This window comes from Anabrus simplex, chromosome 1 (genome assembly GCF_040414725.1).
Source record: "Anabrus simplex isolate iqAnaSimp1 chromosome 1, ASM4041472v1, whole genome shotgun sequence".
Classification (NCBI taxonomy): Eukaryota; Metazoa; Arthropoda; class Insecta; order Orthoptera; family Tettigoniidae; genus Anabrus; species Anabrus simplex.
This window is the reverse complement of record NC_090265.1, coordinates 467,056,120-467,079,727: the sequence shown is the minus strand read 5'-3', so window position 1 is coordinate 467,079,727 and position 23,608 is coordinate 467,056,120. Positions and strand designations below refer to the sequence as shown.

The 23,608-nt window shown below is 39.5% G+C and overlaps 1 protein-coding gene across 1 annotated transcript in view; it reads left to right on the top strand.

Annotated features, from left to right (window-relative positions):
- The window catches only part of LOC137500559 (neurexin 1-like), a 599,161-nt gene that overhangs the window by 389,252 nt on the left and 186,301 nt on the right, over nucleotides 1-23,608 (top strand). The gene's annotated exons all lie outside the window — the stretch shown is intronic.

Genomic DNA, 23,608 nt, shown 5'->3' with positions numbered 1-23,608 from the left:
ATAATAATAAGAAGAAGAAGACGACTGTATTTTAATATCCCTTCGACAGTTGATATTTTGGAGACCTGCAGAGGAAAGTGTGAAAAAGTATTTCATCGTCAACCATACTATAGCCTACAGTTTCACCGAGGAAGTGGCCGTGCGGTTAGAGTCGCGTGGCTGTGAGCTTGCAATTGAGAGATAATTGGTTCGGACCGCACTATCAGCAGCCCTGAAGATGGTTTTCCGTGGTTTCCCGTTTTCATACCAGGCAAATTCTGGGACACGCCTGCTTCCTTTCCACTCCTTGCCCTTTCCTATCCCATCGTCGCCATAACACCTATCTGCGTCGGTGCGACGTAAAGCAAATTGCATACAGATTTATTTGTTTCTAAATTCTTCGTACCATTTCATTTCATATGAGCGTGACGGCTGAGAGCATCGCCGCAGTTCGGAGTTCCTATGGCTAGGATCACGATATGAGCAGTCACCTCAAACTATAAGATTCTTTTCTTTTACTGTACATTTGCCTGCACGTAAATTAGTTTACAAGAATCTCTGGCATTAATGTAACATCGCTGAAGAGAAAATGTGCCGAGGTTTAATCCAATTAAGCTAAATTTAGGAGTTTAATATGAGAATGTGTGCAGATTTACTATCTATATTTTCCATTGCCTGCCTTAGCTTGCTATATTTACCTTTCCAAACGATTACAGGATGCATATAAGATAATCGGAAAGGCTTAACTGATGATACTAAATTGAAAACAATATTTCTTAGTCATAAATAGAGTACAGTCGCTGAAAAAGACAATGCGTGCGTGCTATTGTATAAGATACTAGCGTACCCGTGCGAGAACTCGCGCACGTGGAAATCCTCCTCACTCCCACCCCCACTTTCTGCCCACATCCGTATTTCTGAGTTAATAGGCTTCTTTGCATAAATGTTTGATGTAGTATCGTTGGTATCAAGTGCCATTTAACCGTAACAACTCTGGTATATTATGCTTGCCTTATGCGTTAAAACAAACATGACTCATTATTTCCATAAGGACATAAAACCGAACCAAACCAAGCATTGGTCAAATATTCGCAGACACCCAATCACAGGTCGGAAAATAAGGCGAGCCACGGATTTTCATATCCCCCTCCCCGAGTCCTCCCCTTTTAACCTATTTGGCTAAGTTTCGAAGCGCTCACTACGTTATCGTACTGCTGATTACACTCAATACAACACGATGGACCATGGAAAGCTCTGTCGTACAACTGCTACGAATTCATGAAAAACGTATGCTTGAGCATACACGCATACATCTACGTATAATCTTGATCATATTGGACATTCCGACTAGGGCTGAACTATGGCTTTAAAGCCATTGTCACAGTTCCTCTAGCAGACCTAGAAAACTATGAATTCGACATTAACCCTCAAACAAACGCGTATGGGGTAAAATCCACCCCAGCTCATTTTATTTCCTAGTTAAATGTACAAATAACTTCCCTTTGCTCTTCCCGCTCTTGTACCTTTCTGGCTGGATCCCCACAGAAAGAGTCATTCTTACATAATCTGTCTTAAAATCTCCAATAATTAATACAGTAATTCATATTTTACAATCCAATAATATGTGGGTTGGAAAGCACTCCCACGCGTGTGTCTGCGTCCTAAGATCTGGCGCGTGTGCTTGAGGGTTAATATCTGAGTGCTAGACGTTTCATGCCCCAACAGCCCTCTTTTTTCAGATAGTAAGTCGTATGTGTACCAAGTTTGAATGAGAGCTATGCTGGAACATACATATTTTCATCCGTAATCTCGATCATATTGGATATATTCTATTCCGCCCCTTCTCACCGCCTTGTCCATAGGGCTGATCTTGAACTTAAATTATATCTGGAGTGGAACTATTCACCTCAGCGGACCCCAAAAACTATTGATTCTGCATTAATACAGGGCGTTTTCTATTATTTTTATACTTCACCCCCTATCTACCCCCGCCCAAATGAGTCCTATGAGTGTCTTACACAACAGTATATTTTTTCCAGATAGTAAGTCATATGTGTACCAGTTTTGGTTGGCAGCTGTGCCCAAACGTACATACATAATCTCGCTGCTCTAGAATCCTGGAGCTTTCGTTGCCATGGTTACGACAGTTCATTTCTTTATCCGATTCCTAGAGCAGGGGTAGTGTGTTGCCAATGTCTCCATAACGGTTGGTTTTAGGGCCTTAAAACATGGTTTTCTGGCCCGTAGGGCTTACCGAGTTTTGACCATTGCGTAAAGGGACTTAAAATGAGCTTTGTCTCGTCCTTGTTCGACAAAATCGATATTTCGCCTATATTAGCCTAGTATTTTTACATCTCCCCCTTCGCCCCCTCCACAAACGGTTTCGGAAATAAAATAGAGCCCATGTCCCTCAGGTATAATGTATATTTGCATTAGTAAAATAATTTTTAGAATCGGCCAAGTAGTTTCTGAGATTACCCTCCAGATATACACAAACTCACAAAATTCGTACTCTATCTTTATCATATTAGTATAGACTTGTAGCGCAGTTTTCTCACAAACAATTGAACCTATACATACGGCGTAACGTTTGTTGTGGGTATCGGCAAGGTTTGCATCTACATAATTAAAACAAAGTCTAATAAAATACTGAATGCGGGAGACGTATAATACCATGAACGCATTCGAATTTGTTATTATACTTTTCGTACTTTCCATCTCTGATTTTTACTCGTACATGGATAATAATATCCGGCTGCCTATGAATGTTATCTGAAAATTAAAGGTAACTACCCATAAGGAACAATAAGCAGTGTCTAGTAACATATTAGCTTAGGTAATTTCTTTTTACACTTCTTGAAGCACGTTAACACTTTACCTGTCAGGTGCAAAAATATTTCATCATCGTAATACGCACAAAATTATAGAATTCTATCATCCTTTCCTTGCTCTTCCTCCCTCTTGCCGGTTATGTTATGGAGAAATTTAATATTATGAAACATGTTTACCAAATTAAACCATCTGTATCTTGCCTATTTCATAAAATCACTTAGGCACTAGTGATGTGAACGCGTCTCAGCCCACTTACATACCCAATACATTAAATAAGTGTAAATATGATTAAGGGACATTGAGATCCACAGCAACACGACGAAAAGTCCATCCTTCCTGGATCAAAGTGACGGCCCTTGCGACTTGAACCTCGTTAATATGTCTCATGGGATGTGCTGATTTATGTGTACAACCTGCTCAAATGATCGCAGTAGTCTGTGTACCTCAGAACGACACACGGACGCACAGCTATTCACTTTGTTTTGAGGGGTCACCTGACAGTTTAATGCATGGCTACGGCTACAGATGGAGTATAACTTCGATTGGACATGCCCTGAGTAGCTAAGGTCTCAAGGTATGTTGTACGACCATTGCAACCCCATCTACCAAATTATCGTTCACAGACCAGACGTTAGAAAACATGTTCCCATAATTTTTTGAAGTGTGTATTTCAAGACACCACAATGCTGGAATTTTGTCATGAATATGGGTTCATTAAGCTACTGGTATAAGTCCATGATATTTAAGTATTCTTAAAAAAATAAATTTCAAACAGTCTTTCCCTAATGAATGATTCATATAATTATATAGGTTTCGTTGAAACTGAAAAGAAGCTACGAGCTACTATTAGAATGCTAGTTTGAAAATTATCCATAATAAATCGTACTCAAAGGAACAGCATAACAATTCTATATTCATCTGAAGGTAACATGAATATTTCTGTATGGTTGATACTGAGTATTCGTTGGTAGATCGTATGAGCTACACTAGTTTCTGATTTTGTATTATCGTGTTTTGGTTGCAAGAAAGAAAGTGAAGGCTACCTAAAGTGACCTGAAATTGTGACATTAATTTCGTATTGATGCTTTTATTGAACATGTATTGGAGATCTAGCCATAATTTTGTTCATTGTAACAACTATGCATATTCTTTATGTTTCAGGTAAGTTGCATGTTGACTCAGCCACCCAGTGGAAGGAGGGCTATCAAGTGGGTGAGTTGAATAAAGGCAAATCATTTGTGAGGGGTTGAAACTAAACAAACTTTTATAAATCGTTATTTGTCAAAATAATTTATAATTTACCCCGTGCTGGCCCGCAGCATTTCTTATAAATAGGTCAGATAACTCGTCTTGATATGCTTGTCATAGTCATATTGTTTTTCCTGCCATTTTCAACGGTTTTAAGAAGCGTGTTATGGTATGTCACAGTTCGTAGTGAGAATTCATCCATCATGCCGTCTGTTGGGTAAAAGTCTATCCATATATATGCTTTGTTATTCCGCAACTCTTGATGTAAACTTCGGTATTGTGTTGTAGTAGGAAATGGTATATTTAATCGCAGTTCTTCTATATAGAACAGTTGTCTTGTGAGCTTATATGTTAGTCTAGTACATAGTCCTCTTTTTAGCTAGTTGGTCGCGAAGGACCGACTTTTTCCACTCAGAGAGAGAGAACTATCTTAAGATATATGGTCTTCACTCTTTTTAGTGTAGCTAGGTTATCCTTCGATAGGTGCTCCCAGAGGATGTCTAAGGCGTGTATCATGTTTGTACGTAGATTTTTTCTTAGCAGCATGTAAGTTATTACGAATGCTCTGCCATCTGTTGAATATATTTGGAAGCTGCGAAAGATTAGAGAATCAAAGAGTGTCTAGCAGGGAATAGTATTCTTCCGTGATCAAATGAAGTGTATACTCTCTGGCTTGACAGGTGGTAAGCAGCCATGGCTGCATGCAATGACATTACTAAGGATGAAAATCACACATATCAGAATATTAATGAAAGTGTTAGTCGCTTAGCAACCTGCTAAGTACAGAATGTATTGCGGGTTAGGGTAAATCTTCGCCTGCAATTATTGCAGTGATCGTATAATGATTTGATTTTATAATTAATCAAAGTTGGCTGAACTTAGAGACCTATCAGTGTCTCACGATTCACCGGCATGTCATTCCGGAGAGAATGAAAGAAAAAAAAGAAACAAATCGGTACAATAGAACGGACGGACGAATTTGCCAAAGCTGTTTTTAGTCAGCTCTTTTAATAAATAGATTTCTTCATTCGTAGTCTTACGCGGCCGATGCTTCTTCCGGTGTGAATGACATAAATTTAATTGCAATTTCAGTCGTTTCACCCATGCTATGATGCATCATTTCCATTGGTAAAAACAGGATAACTAGAATTTCTTTATTCAGTGTGTTAATAAGCTCGTTTCTAGCTATTGATACTGTATAGGAAAAACTCGTCATTTTGTAGATGCTTCTCTTGAAACTTCTACATGTAGGTAGCATTGTCATAACGAATATTGTGAGTGAGGTACTGAACAATTTAGTGCTTCATGTATATAATAATACATTGGTTTGATCGCAGCCTCTAACATTTTTAAGAGAGTAATTGCCCGTATCTTACAAACTAAAGAATGAATTATATTGAAATTGATTACATTTAATAATATAAATAATAATATAAATTTTAAAAATCTAAAGATTCCATCCGTGCATGTAGTTCTGATAGTGTTCATGGTATTCAAATATCAGGTCCTGAAAATACCTCGCAAATGCCATGACTTGTACCTGTCCCTCCTGAATCTTCGTCATCAACCGCAATCTGTGGGGCAGTGCAGCGACAGATGTTATCATAATCAGTTTTACCAGTACAAAATAAAATGGGTAATATACAGAAAAAAAGTTGGTCAAGCAACTTTCACAGTTGTCTAACACACATTTCCATTTTTTTGTACGGCGGAAGGCGAAAATTGTGTAGCCTTTTTACTGTATCTAATGAACGAGGGCTGCGCGGTTAGAGCGGCGTAGCTGTTAGCTTGCATTCGGGAAATGGTGGATTCGAACCACACTGTCGACATCCATGAAAATAGTTTTCAGCGATTTCGCACGTTCACACTAGGCAAAATGTCCTTCGTTAAGGTCACGGTCGCTTTCGTTCTAGTCCTGTCCTGTTCTGTCCTATCCCACCTTTGCCACATCAAAAATAGCAAACATATACTGGATTAAACCCTGTTCACGTTTTTCCTGATAGAAGGATTGTTTCTTCAGCCCTTATTCCGGCAGCATATGAAGAGTGTATGACCTTCGTTCATCAGCATATTTTATACTCGGTTCCCTGTGTCGGTTCAACTACAGATCCTTGACATCCAGGAATACTCACCTGTCACGGCGCCTTTTATAAATTAAAGTTTTGAAGTATTAGTTCTAGGAGTAATAATAATAATAATGGTGTATGGTCTCCGGAGAGGCCTGGTGCAGGTCTTTTTTCTAGTAGACGGCCTATTAAGCGACCTGCATGTCTGTGAAGATGAGGACCCTACCTAGGATGATTTCTAATGTTGAATACGTCACACAAACCCAGCCCCAGAGCCATTGGAATTAAACAATTAAAGTTAAAATCCCCGACCCGGCCGGGAATTCAACCCGGGACCCTCTTAATCGAAGGCCAGTACGCTGACCATTCAGCCAACGAGTCGGACAGTTCTAGGAGTGTAAGTGAGACATTACAAAATATTCCTGAAATACCGGTAGTTAAGAATATAAGGACGAAGTGGTGAAAGGGATACTGGGAGAGGAGAAGGCTAGATGAAGATATAGTATATATAGTATATATATATATATATATACTATATAAGATATAGTACTTACTAAGGTGATGCTAACGGCTGCATGAGGCAGCAGATATAGTGATTGCTTTTCTCAAAAGTTGACCTGCAAATTATATTATGTTACGTTTACAGTTGGGGACAAAACATGACGACCTCGCCTCGCACCACTACTCTTCCGCGACAGCCCAGTGTCTGTTAGTGGGCTTATAGAATTTACTACGTCTCCTGTAGCCGGAGATGCCAAATCGTCTACCTCATTAGCACCGAAAGGGCCAGAGTAAAAATAAAATATTTTTATGGACTTCTTTTATTTGTCTTTTCGATATAAACAGAGTTTATTATTACAGTATTATTATATTACTCTTTATAATGCTACAAGGATCACTACACTGCACTCGACACGAAGAAAGAGTAAAGACTGAAGAGAGTGTGGAAGAAAGTAGTTTGGCAGCCTTTATACACCAAACAAAGATCACTTAGAACTCGGCAGGGTGTGATTGACAGCTGGCTTCCAGCTCGCTTCCAGGAACTGAGGCCGTCATGTTTCGTCCCCAAGTACAATTCTTCAGCTTTATACTATAGTGTAACGGTTACACTGGAACATAACACTGGAAAGTAACTATTTTTCCCGTCCCTCCACATAACCATGGAGATGGAACCAGGCACTTTTCAAGATGAATATTTAGTATGGCTCCATGCTGTAGCGGTTTCAATGGCACAGCGTGTCTTTCTGCAAGATTCATATGTTAACTCATTTCATGAATTTCAAAGGGAATTTCAAGAAAGATACCAGGAATACAAGTTCCAAGTCGTAAAACAGGAAACTGTAAGTATCCATCCTAAGAAACAAAACAAAAAACAGTGTAGGGTTCTCACCGAAGAAAAATTGCATGACGCTGGTCATGGTTTGTAAAATTCTCCTAAATTATCACTCCGTCATCTTACACAAGTGGAGAATTTCATATTGGTTTGTGCAATAGGCTACTAAATTAGCGCACTTAATGCCGTACAACTGTGGCAATTACTTTTCAACCAGGTAACCCTGTTCATAGGAACATATTTTGTGAGTGGAGTCTGGAAAATATATGGCAAAAACCGTTTCGTGTCTTCACTTGTCCTTTTAAAAGACGGAACAACTTGTCTGAAATACGAAGATGAAAAAAACTAGTTCGGTAATAAACACATGTTTTAAATAATACTAAGACTGCAGTCCATGGAATTGTCGGTGCACAACTACATACAAAAGATGACCAACTGGGTTCTTCATGGTCAAGTCACATTAAGCAGACTAAAATCTTTTACACTTTGATGAAGTGGCTATTTTTATTAGGAACACATTTGATTATTTTAATGATTATTTTAATTATGATGATGATGATGATGATGATCCAAAAAGATACAAAACAGTGGCGCAACATTAGAATAACTCAGACTATTGGAGACATTCCGGGACACCTTAATCTGAGAACCACACACTTCGTTTGATAACTTCCCACATTCTACTATCCAGTTGATCCATACTTGAATTGAAGAGATGTGGAATTGCTTCTTTGTTACAGATTAATATTGTTGCGAACTCAGGAAGATTGAAGAGGAAATGAGAAGCAAATCAGATTGTTTGGCGAGAGTCGTTCGTATCCTTGCGTGTTGTGTGTACTGGTAATATGTAGACGGGTGTATGTAACAAGCGGTAGAATTTATGGGACCGTACCTTGCTGGTGGAACGTACGGGTCGTGACTGGCTGGGGAAAGGTAACCACATTAACATGGCATAAAAAGGTACGCAACAAACTGCGCTCAAGTACTTTGTCAACAAAGCACACATTGTGGGAAAAGGTTGTGTGTTGTGAACATTTGCTGAGTTCGGCTTTTATCCAATTACCCCATCTAGCCGTATGACACAATAAACACGGGATGTTGCAGAATCCAGCAACATTGGTATTAAGGGTAATTACTTCTCTTTCTTTTTATACTTGTTTAGATAATTTTATTGGATATTATTTTGTATATTACGACTTTGAATTTCATGGTAATTTTCTCGAGCGTGGGTAGACTCTCGGGCTAGGCAAGTTAGATTTTTGAAATTATAAATCACATCTTTGTTATTCGAATTGCTCGCAGAATTGCAGGATTTGAGGCTATAGCCACGACATTAACGACACATAGACCTGCAATCTTCCTTTACTTGTCCCACATTGTCTTTCCATTCATCTAAGGAAGGGTTATTTCTCTATGTGCATTCAATCAATGAAAACACAGTCGCTTAATTTATGGTAATTGATATGTGAAAAATTCATTAATATCAAACTGAGGTATTTGAGTTGCTATGAGTCATCTTCTGATATAGTACAGGAACTACTGACATGACTGTGAAAGTTAAAACACGCATTGAAAATAGATTATCTACCTAAAGAGGAGAAGCTTTAGGATTTTATGGAATTTAAATCAACCGAACGATTTTTCCCTCTCTCTAAAATACATATCTTCTGGATGTTAAGGAATAAAATGAATGCCAAAGGATACATACATATTTTCTGAATAATGTGAACATTTTCATGTTATTTATTGTCTGTTAAAGATTCTGGGGAAAAACTGAATTAAATTCACTATTGATAGGTATTTGCGAAGTTAAATCCACGGAATATAATAACAGAAGCATACCGAGATTTGTGGCATCCTGGTATACACTAAAAACTAGAAAACACCTTGTTTTCCAGGTAGATATTCAAATGTATCAGAAGTAAGAATAAGTTTCATTTCATTGACTTGAACACAAGAATATAAATTGAGATGGAAAAGTTAACAGAAAAACGTTATAAAACAGAGATGGTATTCTTTCTCATTGTAAACAAGCCAATACTGATTATAGTAGTTTAAATAATATTCCTTTTACCATAAATATTATACTTCGAGAAACTGTACGACACTTTGCCACGCAGGTAATCTAGGTTCGAACCCCACCGTCGGCAGCCCTGAAAATGGTTTCCCGTGGTTTCCCATTTTCACACCAGGCAAATGCTGGGGCTGTACCTTAATTAAGGCCACGGCTGCTTCCTTCCCACTCCTAGCTCTCCCCTGCCCCATCGTCGCCATAAGACCTACCTGTGTCGGTGCGACGTAATGCAACTAGAAAAAAACAGAAAAAATTAAAAAAATAGCAGGTGATCTAAAGCCCTCACAACAAGCTAACAGCAAGTACTGAAAAGACTTTTAATTCTGCACTAATATTAGTATTGAAATTAAGAAAGTTCATTTTTAAGTTCTGTGGAGACTTCTTTTTTTTTTTTTACAGGTTACTTTAGGTCGCATCGACACAAATAGGTCTTATGGCCATGATGGGACAGGAATGTGTAGGAGTGGGAAGGTAGCGGCCGTGGCCTTAATTAAGGTACAGCCCCAGCATTTGCCTGATGTGAAAATGGGAAACGATGGAAAACAATATTCAGGGCTGCCTACGGTGGGATTCGAACCCACAATCTCCCGAATACTAGATACTGGACTTTCATCAATGGGTATAAAATATATCTAACGATATTTTCTTCCAACATTGATAACTTTCGTGATCACTACTACTGTCAAAAAATATTTATTTACTGCAGGATTTCGAATTTACAGAATATTCGAAGCATAAATTATCCATTGGCTAGCTATATAAATACAGCTCCAGTACATTGGGAGACAATCACAAGTTTGAAAATTATAAGAAAATAACCATTTCCATGCTGAATGTTATGGTGAAGGTATGGTATCGATTTTGTGTCCCGGATGAATCGACTCTGCGATTTTTAACTGTTAAAAGTTTATGTGTTCATTTGTAATGTGCCTATCCGTTGATTGGCAGAAAGCATTTGTCACAATAATTAATTATTTAATTCGTGCTAACAGGTATAAAATGTCAATCAGTTAGGAGGAAGTCATCAGTTTAAACATTGGTTTATCGGCATGACATGTCAGTGATAAAACACGGTTACGAGAGGGCTTCAGTTATACTACAAAAGACATAAACAATATGGTTCCATTACCCGTTGATTGGGTGATATTGCACAGTGTACATCCGAGGATTCTTGGATGGGATAGGCTATATATTAATTTTTCAGTTTGGACTATACTTAATTTTATTTTCATGAGTGGGCCGATGACCTTCGATGTTAGGCCCCTTAAAACAACAAGCATCATCATCATCATTTTCATGAGTCGTTATTATCGCTCGCTCTCTCTGTGGATAGACTGTTGAATGTCGGCCTCTGAATACCAAAGTCGTGGGTTCATACCCCGCAGAGGAATTCGTCATTTTGAGGAGAGGAAAACTGTACACACAGCACTCCATGTCGTACGATGCTGACGAAAAATATCTCTGACGATACATTTGATATTTATCCCACAAAAGTAATTAAAATTCAGCCTTTATATTACTGTAGGTGAGCTGATTTCTCTGCTGTCGGGTAGAATAAAATAGAACGTCGGAATTGACATCCAAACAGCCCAAATGGAAGCAAATCAAAATGCCTATATTATTATTATTATTATTATTATTATTAGTACCATTTCGTATTACATATCCATCCTTGAGAGATGTTCTTATATTTCACGAGTGCTCCCTGACAATAAACGACATATTAGGAGACAACATAAAGTCAAATTATGAACAAGCACTTCCGCTTGTGTACGACACACTCAAGGTAAGTCTCGTTGTGTCTGTCCTCATCCATTGTCCCGGATTACGTCTTACTGAACTGTTTTTCAAAGAAACACTTTACCGAGCGAGTTAGCTGCATGTTTCGGACCCTGCAGCTCAGCATACACTCGGGAGATGGTAGGTTAGAACTCCACTGTCTTCTGCCCTAAAGACGGCTTTCCATGGTTTCCTATTTTCACACCAACCAGGCAAATGCCGGCTATACCCTAATAAAGATCACGGTCGCTTCCTTCACAGTCTCTCAACTCCAGCCCTGTCAGGTCTCACCGTCACTAGAGGATCTGTGAGTCGATGTGACGTGAAACCAATAGCAAAAAAGAATTTTTTTGGAATAGCACTACAACTATTATTATTAATAATAATGTTATTGTTTTTACGGCTTAGGGGCCGATGACCTTCGATGTTAGGCCCCTTAAAACAACAAGCATCATCATCATCATCATTGTTTTTACGTTCCTCTACTAGAGTACTTTTATTGTTTTAGGTCACGTAGAGTTTCTGGAATGTTGTGCTGTAGAAGTTCATTTACGTGTCGGTAAATTTACTGACACGAGGCCGGTGTATTTTAACCGGGATGAACCCGGGGATCGAACCCGTCAACTTGAGTTCAGAAAAGTAGTGCTCTGACATCTGAACCACTCTGTCCGACTACTTTTTTCTCTTGGAATTCTAGAATTTTGTAATTTTAAGTGAATTACTGAATTAAGTGAATTTTAGGAATTTTAAGTAAATTACTGTGCTTATTTTTATGCTTTGAAAATACAGTATTTTGGTAAAATTACAGGAATTTGTAATATATTACAAATTCTGATCTCTCTATCTGGTCAGAAAGTCATTAGAAGTCTTTAAAAGACACCTGCATAATAAAACCGTATGAGATAATACCCGTCTTGCATTATCTCATAAAACCGCATGAGTTTAATACAAACGTTCCGAAGATACTCTCGTTTCTATAGTAATAGGACGGGGAGATTATTTAAAATAAAGAACATTGCGTGAATACGTCATCGAATAACCCATGGAATAAAGCTCTTTATCGCATACGTGTCTAAGTTTATGTGATATATAGGGTGTATCAGAAATACTTCGACAAACGGTAGGGGCGAGTTCGTCACACCAAGGCAAGGAAAGAAATATGCTACAAACATACTCTCTGAAATGTTTCGTTTTGAGTTTACTATTATGATTATTATTATTAATATAGAAAGTTTATGTTTGAGGTGCGTTCGATGTTTTGTTTTCGATAATCGAACGATATTAGCGAAAACGGGTGGTGGTGGGTCGGTGGTTAGCGCGTTGGATCCATAACCCCAAGTTCGATCACGACCGAGATCGATGATGTTGAGTGGTGGAAAAAACGTAACTTGCCATGTTGTACTTGGTAGAACAGCATTAGACTGTTCTTACGCGGCAAACTTTAATTCGGCAATGCACCAACATCCACGCTCCGATTCCTCCTCCGCCACTTTAACAGTGCCTACATAAGGTGTCGGCTGGAAACAACCTGCCCGGGGAGGGCATTTTGAACATTTTTCTTCGTGTTGCTATGAGTTAAACAAATTTTACGAGCTGCCAATTTCAAACAGGAAATATGTCATTGTAAAACGTTCTGTTAACAATAACTTCCAAACGAAGCATTTTCGGGTGTATTTTTGTAGGATATTTATAATATAGTGATGGCATTGGATATGATGTTTGTTGTTGAAAGGCGGGAACGTAAAATACACGTTGCATATTTTCGTAAAATAGTTACGAAATAGCATTAGTGTCATCTTGTGTATACCGCTGTTAGGCTCGCGTAGCTGTGTGTTTGCATTCAGTAGATCGTGGTTCATATACCTGAAGATGATTTTCCTCAATTTTCCATTTCCATACCAGGCAAATACTGGGGTTGCACTATAATTAATGCCATGACCACTACCTTTCCAATCCTAGCTATTTACTATCCTTGCTTTGCCGAAAACCTTCGACGTATTAGTGCGGCGTTAAACGACTAGCAATAAAAATTAATAAAAATATTTAAAAATATATATTTGTATATTCTGTATGTTAATCAGAGGCATATTCTTATCTCTTTCAATATTAATGTAATATTAATGCAATCGCATTGCTTAGAAAATCATTCATATTTCTACAGTCTCGCTACTTCGCTTCATCCTTAGAATTTCATTGCTTAAGGATTACCGACCAGACAGGACCGACTATGGTATCTATTCCTTACCCGAAAAATGTTTCCAAAGACAGTCAGTTCAGCATTAAAGGCATATCTCTCTCCCTTGTGTTCGACCCGTCCTGAAACTGGTACATTTCATTCGAGTCCTGAGAGTGGTCACGTCTTCACAATTCGGCACTGAACGAGTGGCTACGTGGCTTGCGTCACGCAGCTTTCTGTTTGTATTCAGGAAATAGTGGGTTCGAACCCTAGTGTCGACAACCCTGAAGATGCTTTTCCATGGTTTCTCATTTTCACAACTTGCCACGGTGGATTCCTTTCCTATTCCATCGTAGTCGTAAGACCTACCTGTGTCGGTGTGATATAAAAAAATCGTAAAAAATTAAACAAATATATTTTGGCCTTCTTAAAAGGAGTCGTCTGAAGCCACTGATAAGTCTTGAAATTAAGAAATTGCCATATTTAGACTTCAGTATCTGGAGAAAATAGTAGACTGAAAACATTTACATTTCGTGTCATACAGTTGAATGTAGTTGCGACTGTTTTGCTAAGGGTAGTTCAGGACACGCTAGGCGAACAACACATAACTGATTCTATATTCATATCTTGGCAGACTTTATTATTCCATTTTAAATGTTAAGAAACCTTTATCATGTATTCTTTGTTTAAAGTATTATTATTATTATTATTATTATTATTATTATTATTGTTGTTGTTACGGGGATACCCGTGGAGCAGAAAGAGGTTAAAGAAGGTGCGGGCTTCAATGGGTCTACAGTCTCAACATTAATTTAAAACTTTAACAATGGTTATATTTCTTTAGAATTTCAAAATTCAACAAATAACAATATAACAGGTACAATTAGCAATTTTGGAACAAGTCAAGGAAAATACAATATTAGTGAATTCGACAGGTCCTGGGCTTCACGCCCCACGCATTACAATTTTTGAGCTCCCAGCTCAAATTTACAATTCAAAAAAGGACAAATTTAGTAAAGGGCAGAAATCCCCTAATCTAAAGAGCACTTGCTCTTAAATTTGCAATATCTAGCCTCCCAGAGGCACACTTTACAATTACAAAATTTGAGAAAGAGCTAATCGGCTCTCGGTCTCCTTTCAGCCCCATCGAGGCAATATCAAAAATCGTATACTCTCTGGCCTTCCCTGGCCCAACTTACAATTTGAAACAGGGGTATCTTGTACCCAACCTACAGGGCCTTTGCGGAGAAGAACAGTAAATGGCCCGAAACACAAACTGAATGGAGGCGTATACTTGCACTCCTAGATATGAACACTAAAACAACCTAAAGGGCTCTAGGCCGATGAAACAGGGGCTATTCCCAAACTACGGAGGTGACTCGTATAGAAATTACATACCATATTACAGAATGAAAAACAGTTATAAAAACGTAGTCACCTCAAATCAAGATGAAGGGGAGCTCGAGAGGGTAGTTCACTCTCTATCCCCGATTTACAGTTAAAGATTTTATGAAGATATTACATTATCCGGAAGAAGTTACATTTTAGAAAAGCTGGTTACATAACTAAAGAGTCGGACGTTTCCCTCGGGTTAAACTGCGGAAGTAGCAAGAAAGAAAGAAAGAAGTTATGCGGCCATTACCTGGTAGATGTTCTGTTGACCGATGAAAGAGGCCGCCCGCCTCCTCCTTTGACACACACACTCAGTAAGATGACGATCAATTGGCTAAGAGACGTGAAAAGCCACAGTTTATAAACCCTCAGGGAAGGTTCGAGATTATTCAAGATTAAACTAGCCACACCCTCTCAATGTTATTGGATAAATTCAAAAGTTACACTGTGATAGGTTGAAAATTAAATACAGAAATGAGGGATTGGCTAGATTCAAAACTAGCGGAAAGAAACAGGAAATATTCTGCCAACCTAAAAATAAATGAACATCATTCAGTTACAAAAACCTAGAAATACAAAACTTCTTAAAATTATAAATTCTTTCCCTTTGCACCAGGGTGCATGATCATAGTTTTTTGGTGGTGTCATCTGTAGGAAAATGTCCAAACTTCTTGATGAATGACAAACAAAACAAGGATAAATTCACTCAGTTTAGGCAACTGCACAGTAACAAAATTACATCATATTTCTGTGGTGACATCTTCTGAGTAAAGGTCTAAGTTGGTTTAGTTTCACTGTTTTACCAATAGAGGAGTTCATTTAGGCGCTGAATTTGAATGCGCGGCTTTGGAATGTACCTCCCGGTACAATTATTATTATTATTATTATTATTATTATTATTATTATTATTATTATTATTATTATTATTATTATTATTATTATTATTATTATTATTATTATTATTATTATTATCTTACGGCGCCTAACATCGAGGTATCGGTCCTTGGCAAGCGGGTAGATTAGTTCAGATAAGGAAAGACTTCTTGGACATGTCTTTAATATTTACGTATACATTTATTTCGTTGTTGAAACAGAGCGGTGGTGGTGCATCTGTTTTAAAAGGAACAAACCAGTCTTCCATACACTACCTTTCATTCGAATACAAGTTGCATTGAATGGTTTTAATATATAATACGCACGTCTTCATTACAGACTGCTATACCTTATAATGTTTAGTCTGCAATCCTGTGTGAATTAACTAAGCGCTCCACAGTACTCTATCTGCATCAAGCTATGTGTCCTCGCTTGGTACCTTGCCTCTTACTGTATCGTTACATGTTTAAAAACTGAATGTAACCATCGTAGCCTTCGTACCTTACCCTCCATGACCGAGTCCATTATGTTCTTTGGTAGCCTATTCTCCTCAATCCGCCTCACATGACCCCATAACCGAAGCTGGTTTATGCGTACAGCTTCATCCAATCCTATCTTAGCTTTTATCTCCTTATTCCGAGTACCCTCTTGCCATTATTTCTGCCCATTTCTACTTGCAATCATTTTCGCTACTTCCACGTCCATTTCTTCCTGCTTATGAATGAGATATCCTGAATTCCAGTTCTAACTCGTGCATATTTTAATATTACCCCAAAGGCTGGTTGGATTTCCAACAGTTCAAAATATTCGCTCGATACAAAGCACGACCGTCACTGAAAAGTCGTACTAGACACGTAAGGAAGTACAGTAGTTGATTTATTCACCAAGTCATACGTTGCTCTTACATACCAGTCTGCCGTGTACATTGAATAGTATCACACGATTACGCAATTTGTCCCAATCCCAAGGAGGATTTTCTCAATCAACTCCATATTGTCAAAAGCCAAAGTCAGACTCAGGCACGCTGATGAAAGAAACAAACTTATTCCAGCACGTACTTGTATACTCGAAACACTATATCACGTAAAAGATATGCACTTTCTGTAATACTACACTAGTGTCCAAAAGTTAAGCACCGAGCTCGATAGCTGCAGTCGCTTAAGTGCGGCCAGTATCCAGTATTCGGGAGATAGTAGGTTCGAACCCCACTGTCGGCAGCCCTGAAAATGGTTTTCCGTGGTTTCCCATTTTCACACCAGGCAAATGCTGGGGCTGTACCTTAATTAAGGCCACGGCCGCTTCCTTCCCACTCCTAGCCCTTTCCTGTCCCATCGTCGCCGTAAGACCTATCTGTGTCGGTGCGACGTAAAACAACTAGCAAAAAAAAAAAAAAAGTTAAGCATACGTCACGAGTAAGCAGGGCAACAGGAAATAGACTACAAATCGCACGACATATGCACCTATCAATCTTACTTGTTCGCTATGTATAGGAAAGGAGTGTTTCCTGCTTTGACTAGCAGCGTAAACGCAAAGTAAACACAGCCAGTGCCTGCGCCCCATATTTCCTCAGTCGTGTTTGCCCTGTTATAGTATGCGGAGTGTAGCTTCGTGGTGAACGAGACAACATAATGGCACAACGACGCCATTTGGACGTCGTTTTGCAGGGTAGAATACTCGGCCGCCTGGAAGCAGGCCAGACACAGACTGAAGTCGCCGTATCCTTGAATGTGCCACAGAGTGTCATTTTCAGGCTTTGGAGACGATTTAGAGACACAGGAGATGTTAGTCATAGACCAGTACCAGGTCGACCAAGGGTAAACACCCCACAGCAGGACTATTATCTGGCCTTGATCGCCCGACGAAATCGGAGTGCACCTGCAAGACAATTGTCGGTGGAGCTTGCAGCCGTCTCAGGGGTTGCCGTTTCCCGGCAAAGTCTGTACCGAAGGCTCAGAACAGCAGGGCTGTTTGCCCGACGTCCAGCGGCGTGCGTCCCGCTCACTCTAGCACAGAGACGGGCCCGTGTACTATGGAGCCGTCAACATCGAAACTGGACCATGAAAGAATGGAGGCATGTGCTCCTCACAGATGAATCTCGCTTCAGTTTGCAGAACGATTCCCGTCGCACATTAATCTGGAGAGAACCGGGTAGCCGATACAACAACATCGTTGGTCGGTACCAGTATGGTGGTGGTGGCGTCATGGTGTGGGGCGGCATCATGTTGAATGGCCGTACGGACCTGCACATCTTCATGGGTGGTTCGGGGAACTCTGTTAACGCCCGGAGTTACAGAGATGAGGTACTGAGACCACATGTTCGACTCTTCAGAGGTGCGGTTGGTCCAGACTTCTTCTTAATGGACGATAATGTCCGACCGCACCGCACTGCTCTGGTGGATGAATATGTGGCTGGGGAAGATATTCATCGCATGGATTGTCCAGCGAGGTCTGCGGATCTGAATCGTATAGAAAATGCCTGGGATGCATTGGGAAAGCGAATTGCATCCCGTCAGCCTCCACCAAGGACCCTCCAAGACCATCTCATTGCCATTTCGAAGGAAGGGGATCGACTGCCACAAGAGCTCTTGGACCATCTGACAGAGAGCATGCCACGTTGCTGCGAAGCATGTGTGGCCGTTAGGGGTAACCATACACCCTGTTAATAGCATATTTTTTGTGGAAGACTTTGCCAAATTTTGTTAGTTGTTTTCAAAGGTGTACCTTAGCTATCAGAACTTTTCTGACACTGTTTTCTTGGACAAGTTGTGTGACATACGGTGTGTGAGTCAGCTTCCGTTTTTTCAGCAATCCGTCTGCCATTTCTATCAGGCGGCATGGCATTGTTTAGTGATTATGCTTAACTTTTGGACACTAGTGTAGTTCTTTGTTATTATTAGAATTATTTTAGTATGCAATAACTGTTGGCAAAAGTAAGTCGGAGGGGATTTTAAGAGCTGACACAGCGAAGCTATAATCCATGTGCTCTTTACATAGTACTGTATTTCCCTTCCATCGTGCTAGCAACAATGTTTACTTTTGTTATTTTGAACAGATTTATAAGGAAGTTTGTTTGATGAAAATAGTTACACCAGACTATATATAGGTGATTAATTTTCGGAACCCGATAAGAAATGAACAATGCCGATGTTTCATGGCAGAATAAATAAACAGCCATTAGGCCTACCACGCTCCCGTCTCCTGCTCCACAACACACAGCTCACCGTGTTGTTAACAAAAATGTATACACACATAACTGTCAAATCCAATGAAGAGATACAGGCTTGCTGACGGATAAGCTGACCCATTGCAGCAAATTGAGATTTACTCTGCTGATATTATATTTTATTTCGCCATGAATCTCTCATACTCTGTTACAGGACACAGTATATTATGTTGTAATACTTGTTTAACTCATTATGCAACTGTAGATACATGGGATTGATGCTGCACTATTTTTGAATTATATTGCTGATTGTTAGTGATACTAAACGATAATACAGCAACAGTATTTGCAATACGTTGTGATAAAAGTCAATTCGACAGGTGGTTTCTGTTGATAACATTATTTCATAGGGTAGATGATAACTTAGAACAAAGAGTGAAATATATACCTGATATCTTCAATTAGAATTATTTTAATTTAAATTCAATAATAATAAAAGTAATTTCCATTGGTAAACAATCATGGATACTTTCTAGGATTCTGAGGGTGAAAGGGTTTACGTGATCGAATTTCATGCATTTGACTCTTGCAATACGCTGATGACCAAGAATAATAACTTGTGCCGTTCTTTTAACGTCCCTTAATTTCTATACATTTTAAGACACCAGGTTTTAGGGCTTATATTCCTCAGGAGATCATTAATATAACGAAAGCTAATGACATGGATATGGCACATTTAAACGCCATATAACACCGTGTTTGAATACTGCCTTGTGGGGGAGTCATGTTGGACGTATTGGAGGAGATCGCCCTCAACGAGGAATACTTCATGAAGCTTAGCGAGCCAATGGCACGTCGGCTGCTACAGTTGTTCAAGTCGATGGATACTGGGTGAGGTATTAAATGTCGTCTAAAATAGTCCTTTTCAGAACTAACATAATTAAAAGCACAATGTAAGATTTCGCAAACGTATTTGGTTAATGCAACAGTCTAAAAGTTTAGTAAAAATATGTAATGCGCAGAGCCGGACTCGAACCCAGGTTCTCACCTTGACAGGCAAGTATGCTTCCTTGGAGCAAACTGGCACTCGTGTAAACATCCTTAATATTGTAGGGCTATTTTCCGGTGTGCATGACACGTAGCATACATACCTCTTATTTTTAAAAATATAAAAGGAAAGTTTCTAATGTTCCAAAATATCAAATAGAATCAGAATAAGAACCGTCCGCCTCTGTGGTGTAGTGGTTAGCGTGATTAGCTGCCACCCCCCGGAGGCCCGGGTTCGATTCCCGGCTCTGACACGAAATTTGAAAAGTGGTTCGAGGGCTGGAACGGGGTCCACTCAGCCTCGGGAGGTCAACTGAGTAGAGGTGGGTTCGATTCCCACCTCAGACATCCTGGAAGTGGTTTTCCGTGGTTTCCCACTTCTTCTCCAGGCAAATGCCGGGATGGTACCTAACTTAATGCCACGGCCGCTTCCTTCCCTCTTCCTTGTCTATCCCTTCCTATCTTCCCCATCCCCCGCAAGGCCCCTGTTCAGCATAGCAGGTGAGGCCGCCTGGGCGAGATACTGGTCATTCTCCCCAGTTGTATCCCCCGACCAAGGGTCTGAAGCTCCAGGACACTGCCCTTGAGGCGGTAGAGGTGGGATCCCTCGCTGAGTCCGAGGGAAAACCGAACCTTGAGGGTAAACAGATGATGATGATGATGATAAGAACCGCATTCGTTGGATACACGCCATTGCGGTGGGAGGGTTGAGGGGCGCTCATTGCAAGCATTCGGAATGGAAATGCAAAGACTGTTAGTATGATGCGATTACACAATAGAGTAACAGTGTTCATGATCTCCTAGTTGATAATCAAGTACTTTTCCCCTACACTAACAATGACACTCCGTGAAGAGCTCTACATCGAACTTCACTTTTTAGGCATCTCCCACACTTCACATATGTATTTAACCATTATGACCGTTCCTCGTCCGTTTGTATTCTTTTATGTTATTCTAATATGCGGACAGTTGCATTGTAGCCGCATTTCGTCAGGAACGTGTCATGAAACAAGATGCGAATGTAGCTGTAGGGTCTCATCCGAGGACGATGATACCCGATGCAGGACTTTAAAGTTGTTCATGCGTCAATTTTTGACTGTTCAACTGTACGTCTCGGTATTCATAGAACGTCAGTTTAATTTATTGTTTACATATAAACAGAATTTTTGTAAAACCGTGATTAAGTGGAATAGTTAGCTCCATGCCAGTCCGTATTTGCGCCCCAGGCATTAACATCTACTCCTTTTTGTGTAGACTAAATAAACCTGTGCCTCAACAAAAGTACAAAACTCACTTCTGATTTTTCAAGTTCCTGTGGGGGAATCGAGACTACGTCCTTCAGGATTTACCCTCTCGTACATGAATTATTTTTAGTTTGCGTTAGGTGACGAAAAACGCTCTTACGTGAAGTGTTTACCAAAATGAAATATATAAACGATTTTAAGTGTATACTATTCTGAACTTTTAACATTCAAAAATCGATCATTATTGCCTATTGGCCATGAGTGGAAGTATACTTGCAAACCGTAGTCTGTAGTGCTCTCGAAGTTGACACCAGAGGTACTCCTGAGGTGTATGGTAACCGGTTGGTCAAGGCCCACAGAAAATGAACGGTGGTTGGTACACTGGATGTTGACGGGGTGGGTGTATCTTCGGATGTAGGGCTGTTTTGCAGTATGCTATGTATTTTAAAAAAGTCATCACTGCTTTATGCGTTAGGTTTTCTATGAAGATGAACAGGCGATATGGAAAATGTACCAATGAGATTAAAAACAATAAGTAATTCATGAAAATGCGTGTGAACTCCAATGACCTTATATGAGGTCCTCATACACGAGAGGGTTAACCGCGCTAATACAGTACATGCAATGTTATCGATACCATGTCAAAAAAATGATGCATTTCTATGTTCTTAGAACGATTTTCAATGATAACATTTTATAAAATTGGTAAAATTTGGTATTATAGAACTACGCAAGTTAGTTGACGAGAACAAACCTATATGTTAAAGGCTACAAAAACAAATGATTTCTGTGGAAGTAAATAGCACGAGACAGGGCACACAAATTTGACAACAGTTATTCTATACAAGAAGATTAGACTCAATTTTTGTGCCAGGAAGTGTAAGGTACAAATAAAAGATCGCAGTTTGCAACAGCCCTGTGTCAATGGTATTATCTATATATATAAAATAAGAGTTTTGTCTGTACATTGCTCAGAATTTGAAAAGAATGGTATTTCTGTATCGGTCATGTCCATAGTAAGAAGGAAATGCGATTTTTACTTTTCCGTAATTTCTGTCTGTCTGTCTGTCTGTCTGTCTGTCTGTCTGTATGTCTGTACACGCATCACGAGAAAACGGCTGAAGAAAATTTAATGAAAATCGGTATGCGAAGTCGGGGGATGAGCCACTACAATCTAGGCTATAAATCATTTTACTCGCGCTGAGTGAAATGGTAGTTTAGGGGAAGGCCTAAAATTGAATTCTCAAATATTTATATTATTAGTGGTCCTATCGATAAATACTACATAACTAAAGTTATATAGAATTAAATTTCCGATCATTTATGTCATACATTGTTACCGCACCGGCTTTGATAACACGAAATTCATGAATTTGCATTTTTGTTGCTAAGTCCATATATAGTCGGGGAATAAGAAACTACGGTCTAAACAATTTTATGCACCCTGTATGAAATTGTAGTTTAGGGGAAGGCGCCTAAAATGTAATGCTTAAATACCTATGTTATTGGTCCTATCGAAAAGTACTGCATAACGAAAGTTGTAGAGAATACAATTTCCCATCATTTATGTTTTATTCAATTTTATCGTGCCGACTATGATAAGAGTGGTATTTCAGAGTCGGAAGAAAACTAAATGTGAAGGCCTACAATATTGAAAGCGCGTAACATTGATCAACAATAACATTACATTGACCATTGTTTGTTGTGGTGGGCTTTGTGTCTTCTGTTGCCACTCATCTACGATAGTTAGGATTAAATTTGCCTTACGTCCACCGACACAGATAGGTCTTATGGCGACGAAATGATAGGAAAGGGCTAGGAGTAAGGAAGCGGCCTTGACCTTAATTAAGATACAGCCCAAGCATTTGCCTGGTGTGAAAATGTGAAGCCACAAAATACCATCTTCAGGGTTGCCGATAGTGGGGTTCGAATCAACCGGTTGCAAGCTCACAGCTGCGCGCCCCTATCCACACGGCCAACTCATCCGGTCGTACCGAGTGTAACAGCCTGCCTGAATATTAGCGGAAAGTAGCTGGGGAGTTAGATAACTTTCTTCTTTAGCATGCTATTCCTCTGGTTCATAAATTTTCTGATACTACTGGTACACAACACACTGGTTCTTCATAGCATTGAAGCTATTCAATCTGTACTCTGAGGCACTGATTGGAATGAGCAGTTTGCATATTTAAGAGAATTATGCCAGAGGAGTGATCACGGATGTCTTTGGCCTGGTCATTCCGGCTCTGAAACTTTGGACTGTTAGATTGGCACCGTAGTACTGTTCGTTAAAAGTGGGAAAATGTGCGGTTTTTCATTTGATCGAGTATTTTATATGATGACATTGTTCGGCTCCATGGCTAAATGGATAGCGTGCTGGCCTTAGGTCCAGAGGTCCCGGGTTC